This window comes from Eptesicus fuscus, chromosome 20, assembly GCF_027574615.1.
Source record: "Eptesicus fuscus isolate TK198812 chromosome 20, DD_ASM_mEF_20220401, whole genome shotgun sequence".
Lineage (NCBI taxonomy): Eukaryota > Metazoa > Chordata > Mammalia > Chiroptera > Vespertilionidae > Eptesicus > Eptesicus fuscus.
Window position 1 is genome coordinate 32,864,595 of NC_072492.1, and position 24,541 is coordinate 32,889,135.

At 41.4% G+C, this 24,541-nt stretch overlaps 1 protein-coding gene across 3 annotated transcripts in view; it reads right to left on the reverse strand.

Annotated features, from left to right (window-relative positions):
• TEX2 (testis expressed 2) overlaps positions 1 to 24,541 on the reverse strand; it is an 87,932-nt gene that overhangs the window by 59,947 nt on the left and 3,444 nt on the right. The window lies entirely within an intron of this gene.

Genomic DNA, 24,541 nt, shown 5'->3' on the forward strand with positions numbered 1-24,541 from the left:
TTCTTCTGTTAACTTGCCATTCATATTTCTTGCTCAAGGGTTTTTCTTACTCACTGTGTATATCATGGATACTTTACACTTTCTCTACTGTTGTGTTGTGAATATTCTTCCCCATTTCTGGCAATGCTCAGTTGGTAGTAGAATCAGTCACTGAAAGTACATACCAAGTGAAGCCATGTGACAACAGGTGCAGGGGCTCCAAGGACCAAGACCCTCACATGACAGTGATGGAGCTCATCCATTTCACCTCCCTGAGCCTTGGGTCTTTCACTGTAAATTCTAAATTCTCTAAGTCTGTGATTCTATGATTCAGTTTCAATGGAACAGAACCTACTTAGAGTCCCACTTTCCCATTTTGCACCAGAGAAATTCTTGGCAACTGCTCAAGTCAAGCAAAGGAAAACAGAGTGCACTTGAACTGATTAATGTGCCAAAGGCAATTAAGTCAAAATATTTTTCTAATAATATTAAAACAGTTTGTCTCACATTAACAATTACTTCTAGACCTTCCCGACTTGTCTTGCTTATTTAGCCCAGCTGTAGAAACAGCCCTTACTTCTGGTCACAGGTGTCTTCTAATGACAGAATCAACTAAGAACGAGATGCAGATAATCAGCACTTGTGTGTGCTGTGGCAACAGAAAACAGGTGTAAATCCTCCTCAAGAATCCAGAATCCCTCCCCCATTGCTAAACTATACAAAATATAACCCCTGCTCATGAGTCCTCTGCTCTGGCTGTGTGATAAGGACAGAACTTCTATTGGGCTTTCTACCCCAACCCTTGTTCTTTCTTACTCCAATCAAAAATCACTACAAGTACAGTCTCTTGGCTTCAACCTCTAGTGGATTCAAACTATACCACCTCCATGTTCCCACCACCCTCACTTCTACAGTAGCCTGCAGAGCCTTCTAGCACACCTATCCTTAAGAGACACAACTACATCCTCTCTCTTCTCTCTCTCTCTCTCTCTCTCTCTCTCTCTCTCTCTCTCTCTCTCTCTCTCTCTCTCTCACACACACACACACACACTCCTCCTCCTACTCCCTACTTGGCTTTTTTTTTTAATGGTGAGGATAGCAAGGTAAGCAAAGAGCTGGTCTACTGTTCAATATCATACCACTATCTGTATTTTCAGACCACACCACCATCTGTACCACCCTCTCTAAATCATTAGCACTGCTATCTATGTGAGACATCCCCACTATGAGGCCCGAGTCACTACCATTGCCAGGGATCTCCATGCCAGCTAGGGAGGGGATGATTGGGGTGGGGATTGTAGGAGGTCAGCTGAGAGGCTGGAGTTGTTTAGGGGAAAAGCCTGGAGTTCAGTTCAAGCATCACTGACTTCATAGAGGATTCTAGGACTTGACAAGGCAGAGGAGAGAGGGGAAGGCCTTTTTAAAATATATATATTTTTACTAATTTCAGAGAGAAAGGGAGAAGAAGGTAGAGATAGAAACATCAATGATGAGAGAGAATCATTGATCGGCTATCTCCTGCACGCCCTACACTGGGGATCGAGCCCCCAACCCGGGCACGTGCCCTGATCGGGAATCAAACCGTGACCTCCTGGTTCATAGGTTGATGCTCGACCTCTGAGTCACACCGGCAGGGTGGGAAGGCATTTTCAATAACTAACCAGAATGTTGATTAGATGAGATACAGGAACATGATAGGTTTTTGAGCAAAAGAGTGAAATGTGTGTAAAGATACCTGCGACCAGAAGTAAGGGCTGTTTCTACAGCTGGAATAAATAAGCAAATTGTTATAGAAAATTAATCTTCAAACAAGAGTAGAGTTCTGAAAGTTCATCAGTAAGTCAACTGTTTGAAATTCAAAATTAATTTATCCTGAAGGAAAATAAATGGGAAATAGGTTCCTAGGCCCACAGAAGTTATATAGTCCATACTATAACTTAACTATAGTACAAATGTACCTTTCCAACTACATGGAACTACAGTGGTCGGCAAACTCATTAGTCAACAGAGGCAAATATCAATAGTACAACGACTGAAATTTCTTTTGAGAGCCAAATTTTTTAAACTTAAACTATATAGGTAGGTACATTGTTATTAACTTAATTAGTATACTCCTAAGCTGGCCTTTGCTAAAAACTCAAGGGGCCAAAGAGCTGCGTGTGGCTCGCGAGTCGGTTTGCCGACCACTGTCCTAGACCACCCCATGCAGCAGAGGGACTGCTTGAGTGACTTCTAAGCATCACCACGCAAAAAGGCATGAGGAAGAACATGGGAAACTTTCTAATTTGTCCAGAAAACAAAGCAGGGCACACAGATAACTTCTAATTATCATGCATAGGAACTTGGTGGCCACTCGCCAGTGGGGATTAGGTTCTAAGGTCCGGGCAAAAAGCTATCTATAGCCAAAATTATCCCCAAGAATATTTTGTTTTTTCAATTTTATAAGAATTTCATTTTTATTTATTAAAAACATGCTTGTGTATGTATATGTACACGAAAATACATTCAAATATTTGAATACTTTAAATAATTTGTGTGTGACTTCATATGCTTGATATAAAAGAATCATGAGTTTCCCACAAAGTACTGTATACATGCTTCAGGTGACATTGCATAGTCATTGTTGTGCCCATTCAAGTTTGAGAGACTTCAAGGCCAACTAAAGGATAGAACTAAAGGAAAGGCTGAATATTGGTTGGCCATATTCACACCACTCTGCCCACAGGAAGACTAACAAATCTCTAATGTGGATAGGAGTTCTCAGGGACACCAGCTTGCTTTACTCTATCTTGTTTTAATATTAAGCCTCTGTGACCTTAATAAACATCAATTAATATGTCTGTTGCAAGGATTAAGGTGGAAGGTGGTTAGTTTTCTTAAAGGAACTGAGAACTGGATGGGCCCCAATGGTGCACAGAAAAACTTGGTTAAGAACTCAAACATTAAACAGACCCAGCTTCAGATCCCAGTTTCACTGTTTACCAGCATGTGACCCTGTACAAGTTACAGCAAAAAGCCTTTTTTTCCTTCATATGTAAATAAAATGAAGATAATAGTGCCTACAAGGACTGCTGGGAAAATTAAGAAATAACAGTTAGCAGATGTAAAGTTATTATTATCAGTATCAGCAGCAGGTGTGAGCACATCTTTTTTATTTATGCCGACTTGACCAGAGTTGACCCCACAGCCATGTTATCTAGGATGAAACAGACAGCTTGTTTCCAGCCTTTTCTAATCCCCTGAACTAGATTGTCCTGACTGCCTGAAGGTTTAGTTCAGGCAGCTGTGACCATTAAGAATGATAAACAGAGGAGCAAAGTAGAACTATGGAAAGGTCTACACATTGTAATACGATATGAGAAAACAGAACTTGTGGGTTGATGTGCATACGTCAAAACACAATTACATAAAAAGAATGTACTATCAACAAGATCCTAGGAGGCTACAGGGACTAAGTAATAATAGTTGGTGCTTTACTGTGAGTTATCTTTGTTTGCTTTTAGAGTAAAGCTGGTTAAAAGGATCATTTTAAAACTAAGGACACTGGATAGGATCTATAGCAGTGATGGGCAACCTTTTGAGCTTGGTGTGTCAAACTTCGCCAAAAAACTGAGCATAACTCGGGTAGTGTGTCACTTTGAGGAAAAAACATTATTTCGCAAATGTTTCATCCTCAGGAGCAGCAAATGTTTCATCCTCGGCATGCGGCCGCCTCAGCGGCCGCGTCTCATCAGAAATGGCTACGCGTGTCAGTGCTGACACGCGTGTCATAGGTTCGCCATCACTCATCTATAGTTTTACCAACCTCTTTTTTCTGCCATATGTTTTGCAATATTCTAACAAATGATATTTAATAGTAATTGATTAATTCTGTTTACAATTTTTCCATTTCAATGCTGATCCAAATTTTATCTAACAATCTACATTAAAAGGTTCATAATAACATTATGAAATCAAATCACTACCATAGGTGTGATGATGATAATAAGCATAGCTAAGAAAGCAAGAAACAACCCAGTTGCTTTATTTTGATAGTCAAGGGCACTTACACTCAAGGTCAACCTCATTCTAAATGTAGTGAGCGCATTAGCTTGAGGAGTGAGACCTGATACCAACTCTAGGAACAATGTCTAGAGTTAGACCAGTCAAGTCCCAGAAATTCTTATTATGTCATGCACAGCCAATCAGAACTTGGAATCAGCATGAAACCACATAGACTTGCAATCCAAACAAAGGCAAGGAAACTTGATTTGGATAGCTTTTGTGTCCTTATCCCAGGTAAATGTATAGTTTCTACTAAGCCTTTTGAAATGAAAATGTACCCCTGGCTCCATGGGTTCCTTTGCAGATGCCAGGCTAGAACCACCATCCCAGGTCAGCTCTACCCAGCAGACTGCAGTGGGACAACTGATCAGCCAGCCTTAATCACTTTCCTAATCCTAGTTCTCAAAGGGCAGATGCATTTTGGAATTGGGTAGAAGGGAGTTGTACCAGATAATCGTACTGAACATCTGCACACAGATGACCCAGCCACTCCTCCCCATCTCAGGGCTTAGCATAATTGAGGAGGGGAGATTGGAAGACATATTATTAGAAAAACATTCCCCAGTAATCACAGCCTGTGTGTACACAGTGTGTCTCCCCCCACACCAGCCAATACCTACCATGTAACTTTATCAACTTGGAATATCAGGAACACATTACACACACAGAGAGAAAATAAAAGGTGATAAAATCACAAGGAACTCAACTGGAGATACATTACCAGCTATTCCTGGGCACTAGTTTACACCTACGTTAGAAGGCACTACTTTAGAGGCAATTGCTTTGTAAGAGGCTACTGTTCTATACCTACAATAAAATAAAATAAAAAGGCCGATTTCCATCAAGGTCAATCAATCAACTACTTCAGATATTTTAAGTGAGGAATCAGAGGTGGCCGGTGCTTCCATGGGCACAGGACACAATCGGAGTAGACCGAGTTCTGCTCCTGATCTTTGATACATGTGCTTGCATTGTTTCTGTGGTGGCCTCATCTCCTGCAGCTGGTCCTGATGCCCACTCCACCCAGACCCAGGGTATAGGCCCCTGCCAGAGCCTCCATAGCTGCCCATTCCTGAAAGTCTGTTTCATTGCTATCTCAAGGCCCAAGCAGGACAGAAGGCAGAAATGAAAAGCAAGTGGGATAAAAAAGAAACTTGGATGCACAAAGAAACAAAAAAAATTGTTTCTTGGTAGATCAGGGGAAATAAGCACAAATAGCATTCCATAACCAGTACACAGCATGGAACCAAACTGTCTAATTCTGGAGGCACCATAAGCCTGATGGCCGTACTGGGGCTCTATTGATGTTTCAAAGACACGGAGGCTATGAAGTTATCTTAATGTTTTTCTGTTCACAGGTCCAATAATTGCCTAACGGCAGTGTCCTGCCCTTTCCAGATGATTAGTGCTGAGTTTGTTGGTAGGTTTTTTTCTTCTAGCTTACATGGGTCCTCAGAGAGTATTCTCTGCCAAAGCAAAACACCAAAACAGGAGAACTTTCTGCCCATCCACCTACAATTAGGATCCCATTAAATCCCACTCAGATGACACCCAAAAGCGCCTTGCCTGGCACTGCTGAAGTGACCCAGGAAGAGCCCCAGCTCAGGAGCAGACCAGATTTTCTGATCTGTCAAATGAGGGTCATGATGGTAAAAGCCCACCCCTTAGATTATTGGGAGAAAGAAAAAAAAAATGGGATAGCACTTCATAAATTGTAAAGTTTGGACACTAACCGCATAGAAATGTTGTTATAACATTGCTCTCTCCCCATGGATATGATGGAGTAAAGTAGACCAAGGGAATATTACTTGTTCTCAAAAGACCCTATGTTTGGCAGTTATTCTTTTTAAATAAAGTTGTAACACGGTTAGTCTTTTCTTGAGAAAATATAGTTTTTCTCTTCCAAAACCTTTATAACAGCAATTTAAATGCCCATGGTAAAGAACATTATTTATGTACTAAGCAGCAATTATTTCTTGGGCCATAGACACAGTCAGACACAGTCCTAATTTATGAGGGTACATCAGCAGGATTCTGAACCAGACCTCTAAGTGCTTTACCAACAATATCTCACTTAAGTCTAACAACTCTGTGAGGTAGGTACTATTACTATTTCCATATTTTACAGATGAGAAAAAATACTAAAAGTGGTTTAGGCAACTTACCAAGATAACAAAACTACTAACTAGAAGATCCAGGAATTCTGCTCCAACGCATGATCTTCACCACTGTACTACACTGTCTCATTCAGATATTTTTTATGGATAAATCAATCCAGAGCCAACAGAAGCTTTCTACAGATCCCTGTACTCCAATAAAGAGTTCATCCATTCATCATTTATTGAGGACTGGCTTCCTGCCAAGCCTATCACTGAAAGACAGAGATCTTCACCCTTTCTAGGGGGAGCATCAATTCTAAAAGGATCTTGACTCTAAAGACAACTCAGGAAAGCACTGAAGGTGTTTTTTAAAAGTTGTAGTAATTCAAAGAACAGGCTAAAAATACTTTAGTCTCTCTATTGTTAACCGCGCCCTCCCTACCCAAAAAAAAGTCTGCTTGGGATAACCATCAACCTATTAAGGCAATATGCTCCATATTTTGAAGACTTCTTCATAGTATAGCAAACCACAGTGTACAGCAAAAAGAAATCCAGAAGGCCCTTATCAGTTCTCGGTACTGCCTATCCTAGCCCACCTCTAATCCATTGCTATAGAGAAGCAAATGTTCTATTGCATGAATTAAAATCATAGAAAAACAAAATATTGCACATCCCTTTTTGTGTGCATATAGGAACATACTTCCATCTCTAGGGAAGTCGGTGACAATTAGCTGGGACTTCACTGAGATACTAGCAGAGGCTACATCAGATGAGGCTTCCTGAGAGGCTCCATCTGTAGCAAATGTAGCATATTATTGATTACCTGGTGACTTTACTGATGTCTCTGTCTTCCCTTTTATACTGTCTGTCTCAGGCAGTTGCCACCATAGATTTCCCTATGTAAACCATTCCACAAAATGTTAATGTAAATGTCTCAAGGTACTACCAGACAGAAATTAACCTCAAAAATGACACCTACTGTCAGATGGGTACTAGACTTAACAGGGTGGTCACTTCGTATGTATATAAATATCTAATCACTATGTTGTACACTTGAAACTCATATAAAATTGTACTGTCAACTATAACTGAAAAATAAAAAAAAATAAAAAATAACACCTAGTTAAAGACAAACTCTTATTTCCCCCTCAATGTATACTGTATATAAAACAAGTATTTGGAGTTGATTGTAGCTATAAGGCTCTCTTAATTTCACAAATTATGCACTGTTACAGACCTGTTTGTACATTTTACTGTATGCCAAACCTTTCTAGTTGGACACATGGAATTTAAGTTCTGATATCAGAGGTCATGATTTAATATTTCATACTTGTCATTTGTAACCTGCGTTACAATTCACAAAGCAGCACAGTACTTGAGTAGCCCTAAGGGCACTCCAAGAGGGATTGGGGGGACGAGACAATCAAATAATCAATGCAAGAGCTATGGAGGAACATGATCTCTGGCATCAAGAGATCATAGCCAGAGGGAGACCTGATCAGTTTGAGCGTCAGTCATGGAAATGTCTCTGGAACAAATGGGAATTGGGCTGATATCTCAAGGATGAGTCAACGTTAACTAAGGGGTGGTAACATGGGAAGTCCAGAAGAGACAAGGGACCTGAGGCAGAAGCATAGCCTAATAGAAGAATTCAAAGAATCCCCTTGGATGTGGTATAGTGTAGACAACATGAGATGGGAGAGATGGGCAGGGACCAGGTCATGCAGGTCCTTAAAAGCCACATTGAGGAATTTGTCTTTATCCCAAGAGCAATAAGGAGCTAAAGGGTTATTGTATGTGGTCTAGAAGCAGCAATGGAGGTGATCAGATGAACATTCTGAAAAACTCACTCTGGCTGCATTGTGAAATCAGACTGGAAAGAGGCAAGAAGGTTCAGAAAGTCAACTAGACTCTTACAAAATTTTAGATGAGAGACAACAGTAACCCGAACAAGGGAAGTGGCTGTGGAAAAGAAAGGAAAGGCTTGAGATAGAGTTAGATATGAAATGTATGGGACTTGGTGGGTAGGATCTGGAGTGAGGAAGAAGGTGCTCTAAGGACAAACCACGTCTGGGAATAAGAGGAGGAACGGTTTTAGGGGGAATGTAGTAGGTTCAGTTTGAAATATCTTAGAGCCAAACACTTGGTGACCTTCAAGGGGGGGGGGGGGGGATGTCAGAAAGGTGTTGAAAAATCTGGTTCAGTAACTGATACTATTACATATCCACCCAGACAGGAGACTAATGGTTTCTTACAAATAACCTAAAACCAATAGAAAGAGAACTTGTTGGATGATGAAGTGTTTTCTTATAGGCAGGAACATCTAACAATACTGTGCAAGAAACATATATAATAATAATACCATTTCAGAAATGTCTGCATAAGTTCAACTTTTTGGAATATATCTTTCAAGAGAAATTTAATTCCATCTACTATTCTACATACACACACAAAAAAAATCCTTCAAACATTAGCATCCTAATTTAAACTAGCAACCAACAAGAAACTTCAAAATAGAGAAAGAAAAATAACTGTTCCCTAAAATGAGCGCTGAGGGGTGTTTGCATCACCCAACAGCTCACTTAGTGTGCACTAATTTACTAAAAATTTTGAGTTAAAAAAAGTGTTCACTTTTATTGAATATTTATGTCCCAGGTACATCAACACACTCTTTATTTAATCCTCATGGCCCTCCAAGGTAGGAATTGTGTTTCCATTCCCCAAGAGAAGTAAAGATACTTGCCCAAGGCATCGTAACCAGTAAGGGCAGAAATGGAACAAACAAGTCTAGGCAACTCCCTTTACCAATCAATGCCCAAAATCAGAATGGGAAGAAACAGCTATTTCCCTGCTTCCAATCTTCCACTATATAAACATCTGATATGCTAGAGGGATACACAGTTTAACCTTCCTCTATAGAGATATAGGCACACACATACACACACACACACACGTAAACACACACAAGTATGTGTATAAAGCTCTCTGTCAACATGTTTTAAAGTCTATTAACTCTCCAGGTACCTTAGCAGAACTTCTCAAGTTGGTACTACATGCCCACGGCCCAGTCCATGACACCTTACATAGATTCAGGTAGGCTGCTGGCTCATATGGAGCAAAATGGCTGAGGTGACACTGAAGAGGAGGAAGGCAGAGCTGGAGGTACATAGGAAAGAAGGGAACAAGAAGCAGGTGGCCTCAGGCAGATGAGGTAGGCGCCAGATAGGGTGGAAAGAACAGGCATTGCCAACTTGCACACACACTGGGAGCAAAGTCCAGCTCTGCCCCTCCCCAGCTGTGTGACCTCAGGCAAGTTGTATGATCTTTATGAGCTTCAGAAAGATTTTAATCTACAAAATGGGAAAAATAAATCCTGCTACCTCAGAGCATCTGTGTGGGGTGAAAGGAGTTCTAAACTAGCCCCTGTACAGGCTTCTCCTTGTATGGCTGGTCCCCCTTCCTTCCTTGACTGGTACAGAGTCAGTTTCCTGGTCTGCAAAGGGACAGCAATAACAATAGGATGTCATGAGGATTGAAGAAAGATGTATGGCAATGGGTCTGTCAATTGCAGCCCTATACAAATACTGGTTATTAACATACCCTGGGACTATGGGGTAAAGGCAATAACTGCAGGGCTGATTAACAAGTCACATGTGTGAAAAAATGTTTTGAACAGTGGCAGCATCACTGGCAGAGGTATACTGCTTCCTAAGAGATCATTTTATAATTTTGAAATTCATGCTTAAAAATTACTTTCAGAAAAATACATCTTGGGCCAACAGCTGCAGTCCTTCACCCTATACCCAGGCCCCAGAATTCTTGGACTTGAGTCTGAGCTGAGATCAGCTGGCCTCTGTTTGTGGTGACCATTCCAGGGAAAGCATTCAGGTTGTCAGACCTGTGGAGTGACTGGTGAAGGCGGTTCATGCATTTTAAAGACTGGGCATGCATACTATCAGTAAGCCAGGTTCAGGGGCCCAGCTGGAAACCAACCTGGAGAGCAGGGAGATGCTCAGTCTGTTTGAAGCACTGCCAAGAGGCCAGCAACTTCATCTCTCCTGTTCTTGCCGCAGGAAAACTGACAGTAAGAAAAAAAGGGCACTGAACCTGATAAGGCCGGATCACTCTCTCAAAAAGTCACTGACACCAAAGTCTGACTCCTCAAAAGGTCCTTCAAATTAATCAGTCAAAAATCTCTGCAAAGAAGCACCACTGAATTCCATGGTCCCAAAGACGATTATTAGTCCCCATGAGTTGGTGTAGTAAAAATAATGGAAAGACTCAGCTCAAACGTCTCCCCCTCAGAAAACCCTCATGACCACCTCATCTTAAAAGAACAGCCCCCTCATCCCCTTTTTCTCTTTATTTTTCAGAACAATATTACACCTGACATTGTGTTATATGGCTACTTACTTGTTGCCTGTCGCCCCATAGATATTTGCTTTATATAGGCAGAAACTTCATTTATTAACTGCTGTGTCCTCAATGTTCTACAGAATAGGCACTTAAATATTTACTGGTTGAGAGAATGAATAAATACTGCACATACTGGAAATATTGGGGGGACCACTTTGTAAAGTATATGATTGTCTAACCACTATGCTGTACACCTGAAACTAATACAAACCTTGCATCTTACTATTTTAAATGAAGGGTTCTTAACATTTACATGCATGCAAAATTTTGTCTGTGTGACCATGTGTATTTTCTGAGGAGAGAATTCATAGTGTTCAGAGACTCAAAGAGGCGTATGTCCCAAAAGAAATTAAACACCACACTTAAGGGCTGCAGGGCTTTCTCCTTTGAGATATTTCAGGAAACCAAAGTTTCTCAGAGCCGCCCCTGGTGAACAAGGTTTCCAGTTGAGAATTGTTTGCGATCAAACACTTTTTCCCAGAACAAATACTAGGAAGCCAGAGTATTAGCTGCCACATTCCTTCTGTGGGTGTGGATCCTTCACATGTATAGGGTGCCCAACAACAACCTGCTGGACCTCGCGGCTATGCAGTCCCTGAAATCAAGATGGCAAGTCAGTGAGATCTGCACTTAGGATGTTGGTTCTTGGATTTGCTTTCGACTCATGGATGTTGGCATTTCCACAGCAAGACTTTGATACTTCATAATGAGTTACTATTTTTTTCTCAGAAACACATTATTTTATCCAGCTTCCTAAGAAAGATCTAAATTAATGTTGAGTCTCCAATGCTTCAGTACATCATTCAAAACACAGGGCACATCTCCACAGAAAATTTCCTCCCAGGCAATTGTTTTCTTCAATTGGGAGCATTTCTACATCAAATGTAACCCTATAAGTCACCATTCCCACTGTTCTTTGGCTCGCTCAACAAACTGTGTCCTATATATTTAATTTTTTTCAACATTCTGTAAGAATTAATACATGTACATTTCCCCTTCCATTTTTCAAAATTCATTTATTTTTGTTTTGGCAAACTCTTGCCCTCTATGAGCTTTTTCTAATATGGAAATTTAAATATTCTATAGATTACATGAACTCTCTGCTTCCACCAACCCCGGCTGCTAGACCTGCAGTAATCGCACATCCTTTGTTTCTACAAGCCACAGAAGAGGGGGGCCTTGTTACTCTAAAAATCTCATTTTCATTCCCAGTCTACCCAGGTACCAATATTCTTTCACACCTATGGAAATTTTTGGTCTTTCTTCAAAAATGTGGTCAGAGGTACAAAAAAAGAGAGGATGAAAATTACTGTCTTCTGCTTTCTCTCCTGAATTAAAATCTTCCTCTACCAGTTCTTCTAAACCAAAAGGTCCCATTGTATTTGAAAAATAATCAGTTTTAGAAAAAGGTACCTTTACACAATTATTTCCAGAATGACTAGATGTACAGAAGGAAAAATTACCATCTGCTGAGAAAATTGCAAAATAATTTATAACTCTATTTGCTATAATTTGACAATTCTATCTTAAGAGTTAGGAAATGTACCATTGTGAGATGTCTTGAAGCCATTATCCTAATTGAAATCTATTTAAATGGAATAGTTAGTTCCTTTTCAAGTCACATGAAAGCACATACAGACCAGAGATCTTTCCTATTAAATCAGGGGATGGTATGCCTATAAAGTAAATGTCACCAAATCAGTAAAGATTTTTAGCCTCAAAATTCCTTAACTATTCACCATGGTATATATAAAAGCTGATCTAGAGACCTTCAAATGCTGACATACACACACACAATGGAGTACTGAATAATGTCCTTAAAAAAATCAAAATCTGGAAAAGCAAACATGTTCTATTCATCTAGCTGGTTTTCACTCCCAAGTTTTTGTTCTCCACATGTTTTATTGTTTTCTTTTAAATACACTGGGCCTTTCACTTCTGTTTTCGTAAGAAAAGAAGGGAAAAGGGATAATCTCAAACAAATGACTTGGGAATGCTCTGCATTTTTTGGTAGCTTCCCATTAAAATGGGTGGTGCTGGAGAAATGTAAACATAGTGGAGTGGGAAGGGAGCCCACAGGCACAATGGGGAGCAAAGGGAAGTGAAGGCTTAAAGACGGGCAAGAAATAATCTACCCTCAGATAACTGACAGTCATAACTTCCTCTGTATTTAAAATCCACAGTGCTGGCTCTTTATTAATTTTAGATGAATTTCACAGTAGGTTTTTTGTAATTACCAACAGCTTGCATTACTAGCTCATGAGGTGGCTCTATCAATTAAGAGATCTAGTTTCCTAAGCAGAGGCCTCCCAGATCACATGTTCACTGTGGCGTGAAGGTGTGTGCTGCCAAGGGGCTAATGAATCCTCAGAAGTAGCAAGAGAAGGAGATCTTCCTCCAAAACCTTTTCATGGCCAGATCCCTGAACCCTCCCTGCCCCCAGAGCATTGAGGGACAAATTTGGGGAGGGGAAAAAGCTTACCCTACGAAGGTGGAAGATGATCATCTTTGACTGTAATTTAAATTTCTATTAACAGGGTTCTATTGCAATATGTACATTTGTCACTAGCATTATCTTATATATTGGCCTGCCCCTGTAAGAATGAATTTTCTGAAAGCAATTCTTCTGTCTTTTCTGCCTCTAGCAAAATTGGAATAAAGAATATAAAACTGAATCATACTTTCTTGAGCAGAGCTCACCATCATGGGACACACATGAGGTCCACAAGAAAAGGAGGAAGCCAGTGATAGCGATGACAGATTTGTGTTCAAGACCAGTCAACGGTTAATAAATGGTTATAAATGGTTACAAATGGTTAATTAGAAACTGCAAAACTTCTGTGCTGGGGTGAGATGAGACCTCTTCCCAGGCATTCCAGGGAGGAACAGAATACACCATCCAGAGTCACAAGGTTGGGAGTACCAGCCCCTGAATCGTGTCTACATCATGGCTCCCTTTCTGGCTACAGACAAGAATTATTAGTCCTAATAGCAAAGCCAGTGACAGGGAACAAAGGGAAGGGAAAAAAGGAGGAGAAAGAAGAAGAAAAGGTAGTATAAAAGAGATAAACCCAAGAAAAATTAAAAAGAGAAGCCTTGTGAGAACTTGGGCAGAGGGAGGCTGGGCAATTAGGGCATTGATCAAAAGGAACTAAGAAAACCAAGGAGAAAATATCCTGGCACAAGTTACCTGGCTTGGAGGCCAAGTTTACCCAATGCTCTCCCACAAAGGATATCTTAAGTATTTGAGAAGGGAGAGAGGCCAGTAGTGAGGAAAGAGAATCTCAGGGACCCAGGGATAGCCTAGTATGAGTGTCAGGAGAAAGAAAAGCCAGGCTGGCCTGCGTGGACGCCTACCAGTTAGGGACCTGCAGTCTGTGCTCTAGGTTCTTCCCCTACTGTTAATTGGTCCCTCCATTCTAAAAAGCTGGCTTTAGACCTTTTTAGAAGAGAGGAAACAAAAGGCTTTAGAATTGGAGTTCTTCCTTAACCTTTCTCTTTCTAGCCTGATGAATATCAAAGACCCCAGAGCTACCACCAAATACACATACACAAATACCCACAAGATGTCTTATTCAATTTGCAAGAAGACAAATTTTTCCCTTCTCTCTCCCCAAGATCAGATTTAAAGAACTCATTATATAGTTTTGAGTAAGAGGGGTAGAGCTTTGGTCTATACCTTTGGATGGTGGGTGCTGGTCTTTTGGGAGTCTGGGCCAGACAGAAGAGGGAGAGCAGGGTGAAGTCCTGCTCCAGGAAGATGACAGTCTTCTAGTGCCTCCCAAAGCTTTGTTGGTATTTTTACTCTTGGTGCTAAGATCTTAAAGGGAAAATAGCTGTTTACTTTCTAAACACTCCACAAATAATCAAATGTTGAAAAACAAATTAAAATTCCAAAACATACTTAAGTACTTACTTAAGTTAAAAAAGAAAAACTGGCACACTGGGCCAGTGTGGCTCAGTGGTTGAGTGTCAACCTATGAACCAGGAGGTCACAGTTCTATTCCCAGTCAAGGCACATGCCCGAGTTGTGGGCTTAATCTCCAGTAGGGGGCATACAGGAGGCAGCTGATCAATTATTTTCTCATCACTGATGTTTCCCTCTATCCATCTCCCTCTCTAAAGTCAATAAAAATATATTTAAAAAAAGAAAAAGAAAAACTGGCACAATGACTTATAAGGTATTAATCTGGGAAAAAAGAACCTAATTAACCATTTCTAATTAACTAGAGGCCCGATTCACGGATTCGTGCACGGGTGGGGTCCCTTAGCCTGGCCTGTGCCCTCTCACAATCCGGGACCCCTCGGGGGATGTCGGACTGCTGGTTTCAGCCAGATCCTGGCAGTTCAACATCCCCCAAGGGACGTAGCAGTGCTAAAGTGGCAGGTGGCAGGGGAGGAGCCCGAGCCGAGGCCAGGAGCTGCACCGATGCCACTCATCCCGGCACCACCGTACACTGTGGAAGTGCACTGACCACCAGGGGGCAGCTCCTGCAATGAGCATCTGCCCCCTGGTGGCCAGTGCGCATCATAGTGACCGGTCCTTCCAGTTGTTCGGTCATAACGGTCGCTTAGGCTCTTATATAGAGAGAGAAGATAATTTACCACATGTAGTACTATTCAAATAGTACTTGCTTTAAGATTTTTCTAAGACCTTCCTCAAAAGGAATGGCAAAGAGGGTAAGGACATCATTTAAGAGATTCACAGAAGACTAACTTTCACTGAAAGGTCTGGACCTGCCCAGTGACAGTCCCCAAGCACAGCCACGGTCTTCTGAGCAACATCATCTGCTGAATGTTCAAAGGATCAATGGATAACCAGCCCGTATTAACTCAATGTGGGGACAACCTACTTAATCAGCCCTTACTCAAGCCTCAAAGAATTTGGCTTGAAATAATCACAGTGGTTGGATGAGGGCTTCTGAAGCCAGTTTCTGCATTTCCTGTAGTCCAGCAGGACCACTCCCTCCCTTAGCAATAGCATCACACCACTGAGAGAGTGATGGATGTCCTACAATGATGGCAGAAACAGGAACTGACAGGGCTGAACTAAATACCTGCCCCTGCTATACTGTTGCAAAAATCTCTCATTACCACTTTAAATCCCAATTTGGGCACCTGTATAAATAAACTCCTAAAATAGAAAAACATGGCAAAACCCCCCCCAAGGTACCTTTTTTCCTCAGCTTGCTACCAAGCACCCCTCACTCAACATTAACCAATCAACAGTTCCCACCTGCACTATGCTTACTAAACACAGTGTTGGATCAGAAGCTAGGGTACCCCACCGTAGCAAAGAAGGGAGCCCAGGAGGAGCAGGAGAGCGTTTCTGGGAGGGGAAATTTGGTCAATTCTGACAAATAACATGAAATAGCTAAAATTCTTATCAGCCCAGAGTAGAGTTAGGTTTTAGAAATAGTTACACCTGCAATTTCTGGGAGACTTCTAAGCTGTGGGTCAAAAAACGTATTTTAAATATGCTTTATATTTTACTTTTTAAGATTAATACTCAGGCATTATAAATTCATATCACTGGAAGGACCTCTTGACCATCTGTCCCAGAAAATTCTAGGCCCTGTACTTGCTACATCTGCTACCAAAATAACTCTATCACCTAATTCAGAAATTCAAGATGTGTTTTTTCCTTCCATAAGATTTTCATACCACAAACCAGACCTCATGAAATAAAATTCACTTCAGGCTATATTTAGCCTCTGCCAACATACCTCTCGATCACAGTCAAGCCTCAACACAAAAGTTAGGCTGACCAAATGAGTTTTGTCTCTGGCTCAGTGCATGATCAACAGTCATTTCTGTTGGGAGTTTCGGCCTTAAAAAAAAATTAATGTTCCTGCTTCACTATTAACCTACCCCACCAGGATCGAATACCACTCATCATATCCCCAGACATTAGCCTACCCAGGGAAATTAAAACGAAGGCAACCTCTTTCCCATGGATTTTCTAGTACTCTGATGATGTTTCCACTTCACTCTTGCCTCTGAACTTAGCCAGAGAAAGCTGCTCGACCTTCCCTTCAGAATTCCTAGCATAGGTACTGGATGGGAAACCAAGGAGGGTCCACATCAAATTAGTCGTTGCTGTAGGCTAATATTCAAGAGGTCACAGGCACCTGGACTTGAGGACACCAAGATGGCTCCTCTTGCAGCTTCCATAAGGAGCAAGTCCATCATGTTATCAAAGGAAACAATGTAAGGCAGAAGATGCTCAGCCCAGTGACTGGTGGTTAAGAGCAGGCGCTGTGGAGCCAGTTTGCATGAACCTGAGCTCTGTGCTTGTTCCTGGGCTGCAGTCACTGGCTCCCTTGCCCTCTGATAGCTCTACCCAAGCCTCACTATCAACCAGCTTTTCCTTATTTGTCATTGTTAGGTCCAAGCAACACCACCCCCCAAACACACACACACACACACACACACACACACACACACACTTCTCTCTACCTGCTCTCAGAGGTAAAATTATCAGCAAGCTAGGGTTAGAATTTACCACATGGTCCACTTTAAATAAAATTCCCCTCAAACTCTGTATGGCCTACTACACCTGCCAGGGGACCTCTTTTAAAATCTGTCTATGGGGAAAAAAATCATTGCCCTCTCAGTCTGGCAGCCAGAGTCTTACAATGATATAACTTGCTTTTCCATCATAATTGAAATGCTTTCCATCAGCCTCCTGTGATCCGGGCACACAGAATGACTCTCTCATAGAGTTTTCTTTTGGAGCCAGATGTACCCACAGTACTTTGCTCTATTCCAATCTACCCTGCTACCAGATCATATTTACCTGGCTGTGCTGTTAAGGTTTCCGTGCAAGGAGGCATTTAGCTGCTCACCCTCAGGCAAGAGTTTACTTTCTCCTCTCTCAGCGGTGTTCTCAACCAGCTTTGGTGCTAATTTCTACTTGAGAGTTTCTGGGCACCACTAAAGCCACACAGGTTTCTATGATATATGGTTCTGCAATTTTCCTGTATATATATTTTTCTTCTGTCCCCTTAATATTCAGCTTAAAACCTTCTAAACCAGACTTGCAAGTCTCCAAGAAAACACATCATTCTGGTCTTCAGGAATTACCTCCTCTCTGGTTATCAAAGTAGCTGGTCTAGGGAACCAGTCCCTTCCTTCCAAAACAAAACAAAAGAAACATTACCTAGAACACCAGCTAGCAACATCAATATCAGTTTTCTCTTTCAGAGTCACAATTACAAAAGTTTCAGAAGAAATTAAAACACTATCTCTGCCTCAAGTCCTTCTTTTTCCTATTTAGAATCTCAAAGTTTCCCATGAAGATCCAGGTGTCTATGAGCCCCTCCCCCAAGACAAGTTGATCTCATGAGCACTGGCAAGCTCCTCCCCTCACCTAGAAGTTGGCCTCAGAAGAGCACAAGTCTCCCCAGCTGCAGGATCAGGTCTAAACACTGCTGCCTCTGTTCTCCGGACAGCAGGAAGCCTCTACTCCACAAAGGTGCAAACGGCAATTCCTTCCTACCACTGCCTGGTGGCCTCTTTAGGACTATTAACAAACACCTGCCCAACACCCCTCACAGGCCAGTACTCTGATTTGCTAATGGCATTGAGGGCAGTGGGTAAGAGGGAGGAGAGAAAGACAAAGATGAATAGGCAGAATCCCTCCCTTCTAGAAAGAGGAAGATTACTACACCCTTGACTGTGGGCTGCCTAGGTAAAACTCCAACGCTAAGGTCTTAAATTGGAGCCCCATGAGACCAATGACATGCCCAGTGAGAGGATAATGCCTCCTGAGGCTGGGACAGGAAGCATGTCCAGACAAGAGGTTCCACCTTTGTAACTTGGTGGGTGGAAAGCCTTTCAAGTTTGGGTCAAGGGCACAGAACATGCTTCTTTTGCACGACAGTTCTAAACCCACTGGTCAGCTGAAATCCCCATGGACTCTTCCCGTCTCATGTCCCTGCCTGGGTTAATCTACTCTTAAAGCTATTCAATCCCTCTAACAAACCAAGTTTTAAATTGCATTTTTCAAGTTTCCCTTGTTTTCTAGTGTGCTTGCATTCATTTATTCATTCATCACCTAAAAAACATTTAAGAAGCTTGTGCAGCCCTAACCGGTTTGGCTCAGTGGATAGAGTGTCAGCCTACGGACTGAAGGGTCCCAGGTTCTATTCCGGTCAAGGGCATGTACCATGGTTTCGGGCACATCCCCAGTAGGGGTGTGCAGGAGGCAGCTGATCGATGTTTCTCTCTCATTGATGTTTCTAACTCTCTATCCCTCTCCCTTCCTCTCTGTAAAAAATCAATAAAATATATTTTTTAAAAAAGAAGAAGAAGCTTGTGCAATGGGTCAGATACTGTGCTAGGTACTGGGTATGTAATGGTGAGCAAAATCAACAAGGTTTTCCCTGCCCTCATGGAGGAAGGGGGAAAGCAGATGTCTACTAACAAATATGGAATAAGTGGTGAGAAGTGCTATAAAGGACCAGAAAAAAAGACAGTGAGGTAAGGGGGTGGAACTATTTCCTGAAGAATGAGCAGATGGTTCAGTTCCTGAAAGGCTAGCTCCCTTCCAACGGGAGACAGAAAGGTGCCTGGAAGATAATAAACCAGGGAAAAAAAGGCACCGGCCCAGGCAGAAGTAGAAGGTAGGAGGGACTGGATCACACAGCTTTTCAGAACAGGTTCAGAATGTAGCTCTTATCCCAGGAGCAACAAGAAGCCTTCATAGGGTTTCAAGCAAGGACATAACATGATCATATTAGGAATTTTTTAAACCATTCTGATTGCATTGGGGTTAACAGATTAGAAAGGAGTAGAAGTAGCTGTGGGGAGAGCAGTAAGGTGGCAGCTGCTATCTTCCAAGAAAAAAAGATGGTCATTTGGACCAGAGTGGTGGCAGTGAAGTTGGAAAGAAACCATTCAAGAGATGTTTAAGGATGAAAATCAACAGTGGTAAGGCCTAAAGGCCAGCTTGCATTTTCAGTTTTGAAGAGAAATGTCAATTTCCTCTGGCAGAAAACACTGGCTATGTATACTCCGCAGCTCACTGGAATTAAATTTCCCTTGGCATTTGTCAGAATTTCTAGATAAATTTAAAGCCGTTCTCCTTCTTTGCTCTTAAATCTATTGCTAAAAACTGTCATCCATTTTTGAAACATGTTTATCAAAGCATCTACTATATGCTAGGGATAAAGAGGTGACCAAGGCCCTCAGCATGTCTCCTCTGAGCCTCTATCAGGGGTGGGCTGTATAAGGCCCGTGAGATCATTTGATCTAGCCCTGCCAAGGCATTGGGGTGTGTTAATTAAATGTTTGCGCAAATATAGCAGGAGAATTAAAAAAGAATTTTTTTTTATTGATTTCAGAGATGGAGAGGGAGAGATAGAAACATCAATGATGGGAGAGAATCATTGATTGGCTGCCTCCTGCATGCCCCACACTGAGAATCGAGCCCACAACCTGGGCATGTACCCTGACTGGGAATCAAACCATGACCTCCTGGTTCATAGGTCAATGCTCAACCACTGAGCCATGCCAGCTGGGCAGGATAATTTTTAAGTTGATAATTCTGTATGGCCCTCTAATGTTATAAATATCCAATTGGTCCTTGGTAAAAAAAGTTTCCCACCCTGCTCTAAATCCTCCTGGCAGTGAATATAACTCTCAAAGCTGGGTCATCCTACCTCCTGAAACCTTAATATGAGCCACTTAACAGGCTCCTCTCTACCTCTTAGGGACAATCCACAATGCAACAAGCAGCATAAGCACTTTCCACTCAGGGGATTCACTCCTCTTTTCATACGATCCTCAGCCCCAGCAGACATAGCATCCAATCTAACCTCTTCAGGTCTTTGAACCACCCAAACCTTGCTCTTACAGGAAGATCATGAACCCCAACAGGCAGTTCTTCCTTCGATGTAATCAAACTCCTTTTCTCTAAAATGTACTCAGTTCAGGAACAGTATATGAATTGTGCTCTTTCATTTGTTGCTGAAATTAGTTTGTGCTGGATGCTATCTTCTCTTGAAGTTTTATAAACTGGTGGTGTTATATACCTTGGAGCTGCACTGTGCAATGTGGCCACATGTGGCTAGTTAAATGAAGATTAATTAAAATTAAAACTCCAGTTTCTCAGTTGCGCTAACCATGTTTCAAATGTTCGATAGTCATATGTGGCTAGTAGCTACCAGATTGACAGCACATTTCCAACACTACCAAAAGGTATATGGGTTGCCTCCTGCATGCGCCCAGATGAGAGGTTGAAACCACCCACAACCTGGGTATATGCCTTGACCAGAAATCAAACCCATGACCTTTTGGTTTATGGGAGGATGTTCCAACCAACTGGGCTTAATATATATATATACCTTACACACTGCCAAATACTTAGTAAATACATAGAATATTTAGTAAATACATAGATTAACTGAAAGCACTATTTAGTAAATACATAGTCAATATTTAGTAAATACACAGATTAACTGAAAGCACTCTAATTTTTTATGCCTGCTTTTCATTAGCAAGGCTATAAGAGGCTTGCAAGAAACATTCATTTCAGATTCTGAATTTCAACTAACACCAATCCTATAATTTGCAGCATGTGCAAATTTATTTTGCTTTAGGACCACATCTACAATATGTTTTCTACTGTGAGAGGAAATCCACCAACAATGCTTCAAATATGGAACTATCTTGGAATAAACCTGGTCAAATGTCAATAATTATTGAAACTGAGTGATCCATACTTGGGGTTCATTATATTATTCTTTACTTTTGTGAATTAAAAAAAAAGTGTTTCAGAATAAAAGTTTATTTTTAATAAAGAATACAATTATATATAAATTCAATCAGTTCTAACAAATATGCTATAGGATAATTATAAACTTTGATATAGATGGGTTCATAGTATTTTGATGAATATACAAACCAAGCCAAAGAACCAAAGCCAGTGATTCATTTTATGATGTTCTTTTCCTGTGTGACCCCAAGGTGTGGTTGTTCCTCCAGGTGACAAAGCATCATATCAATTTACACTGGAGATGGGGTTCAAGCAGGTACTGCACATTGCAGCTCTGAGTCACCATGTTTGGTCACCTGGTAATAAGGCCACTGACCTCTGCTTCCTCTTACCAGAAAAAAAGGCTAAAAGATCTACCTTCCATATCCAAACACTAAAGCAGACAACTGCAGGAAGGAGCAGAGAAACAACTGCTTCTGGTCCATCCTTCCTTCAAGGTGGGCACTGCACCCACTCTAGGTCAAGTCCCCCACTACCTGAGAGTCAGCAAACCCTTATCCACAGGTCTTCCTGTACATTCCAGGCACTGCTCTCAGAGCTTTGGGACACTAGTTCATTCAATCCCCACAACCACTTAGAGGTGGGAAACTGAGGCACTGACAAAGTAAGAAATTCCCAAGGCTCCTCAAGCAGTGTCTGGCTCCTGAGCCCATTCCTCACCTCTACCCTGTGCTGCTCCTCCTGCCTTTCCCATGTTTAGCCCTCTCCTCTCTAACCCTCCTCATTGCAGCTGTATTTTACACATATTGATCCCTCTCTTGAAATGCTCTTTCCAACACTCCCAGGTGGTAGCTCCTTTTCTTTATTCTTTCTCAGTGCCCTATTCTTTTTCTTCAGAGGAAGATGATTTCACACTTACCACAATTTAATGTATACAGTACATATGTTTGTTGACTTATTTATTGTCTAGGCTACATAATGTGCTATGTGCTGGCAGGAACACATCTGTTTTGCTCCCCAGTAGATTTCCAATGCCAAACACAATGCTTGGCTCCAAAAGACACTTAAATTTTTGTTGAAAGACTGATAATCATTCTTCAGTCAGTGCTTTCAGTGGAAAGGTTTTTAAATTCTGTTTCAAGCCCCAAGTGATAAATATAACCAGCTTTAGGAACACTGCCTAAAAGACAGCATTAGATGTAAGAAAAGACTCAAAATTGAATAAGAGAACAGGCCAGCTTATGTCAGCTTTACGTAACAAAAGAGAAATGAAACTCATAAAATGCATATTGTGGTATTGAAAGGTTATTGCAGGAGCAATCCAAAGGGTGAATTTAAATCTCAAATCCTAAATATGCTTAGGACTGAAGAGAGCTCCTCCTGCCCTGGGCTGTTCTCAACTGTTAGGATAAGCTGGAGGCACTCCAGTTTGTTACTTCCAATCACCTTCTTAGGGGGAGTCCTTAGAACCAACATCCAGGCAAACCCAATAGACAAATGTTACCTGATTGTTTCAAAGCCCACCCACCTTTCCCATCCCACCACCAGTTTCAACAATAAAAGGTTAGATTCTTCTTAAAATTTATTTATTTTTTTTATTTCAGAGAGGAAAGGATTGGTAAAGAGAGAAACATCAATGATGAGAGAGAATCATTGATTGGCTGCCTGCTGCACACCCCCTACTGGGGATCAAGCCCGAAACCCAGGCATATACCCTTGACCAGAATCAAACCTGGGACCTTTCAGTTCTTAGGCCAACGCTCTATCCACTGAGCCAAATCGGCTAGGGCAAAAGGTTAGATTCTTCCCAAAACAGTCCCCACTTATGCTCACAGTGACCTGGCCTATGGCTTTTGTGCACAAAAGGAAAACTTTCATTTCAAGGACTCAAGTTTTCTGCAACCTCTATAAGGGTTATTTGTTAGGTTTAACAAAGGTCTCCAAATATGTAACAGATGTCCTCACCTAGAATTCAGAACAGGTGTTAGTACATAAGAAAAGGCTTGGAATTTTCTACTTCAAAGCAGAGGGAATCTTACTTTTTAAACTGGGAAAACTTCCAGAGTGCATGGCTTAAGAGGATTCTAAGATGAGGAGGATCCACCTGAAACAACCATAGAACTCACACTGGAAAGCAGCATAAATAAGCCTGAGTTCTCGTCCACCCACAAGCCCTTGTACTTGCTCTGTGAGGTTGGACAAGTTACTTATCTTCTCTGAATCTATTTTTTCATCTTAAAATAAGATTGATAATAGTATCTACTACTCATAGGGGGATGTAAGGTTAAACAGGTCAACAGGTGAAACCCCCAGGACTGGAAGCAGGCCTCTTGATGCTAACTCCAGTGCTCTCTCTACTTCATCCAATGCCAGTCGAAGGCTCCTGTACTTTCATGACCTCCTAGCATCCTTCTAATTAATGTCTCATGGACATTTCACGCAATACAATTAAGCATTATAAACAGTTTAGAAAGGTTGTATAGAAGATTGAGTGTTAAAATTCACATGTAAGAGTAATCACATCAGTGTGGATTTCCAATCTTTATAATGATATTTGTTTTTAACTTGGGATTTAAAGTTGACAAAGATCTTAATGAATAAGCAGGGCAAAGGAAGCTGTCTGTCCATGGCTCGTTAGCTCCTGAAGTTAATGCTTCTCACGGGGACAAGAGTCAGCCAAAGGACAGAGTTCCACGCAAATTGGAAAACGTTCCTCTGGCCCACAGGTCATGGATTACTGCCTGGGCTCTGAGTGGCAAATCTTACGAGATGCTCCCCAGAGCCACCTGCCAGTTAACTGTCTGTTCTGTCATTCCACAGCATCAACTGTTATTGGGTGCTCCCTCTGTGCCAGACACATGAGTGACTTCACGGCATCCTCACAACTACCTATGAAGAATGTACTGCCATAGTTCACCCAATCTAAGACTACAGTGATTATAAGACACACCAGTATTTTATGTTCAAAAAAAGGGAAATCACTGACAACTACAACTGTAAGATTCCATAGATTATAAGACACTTATTTTTCAGAAATGTTAAGATTAGACAAATTGTACTGTCTTAGCATTGTTGAAATGTAAATACTGTCCCATTGTACAGATAAAGAAAATGATACAGAGAGAGAAAATAATTTGCCCAAGGTTACAGTGCTGGTAAATGGAAGCGCAGGGATACAGACCTGGTAAGTCCAATCACCCATCACAAACTCAAACTTCCCCATGGCTACATGAATTACCCAAAAATGCACCAGGTAGAGAGGCAGGACATGAGGTGCTAATTC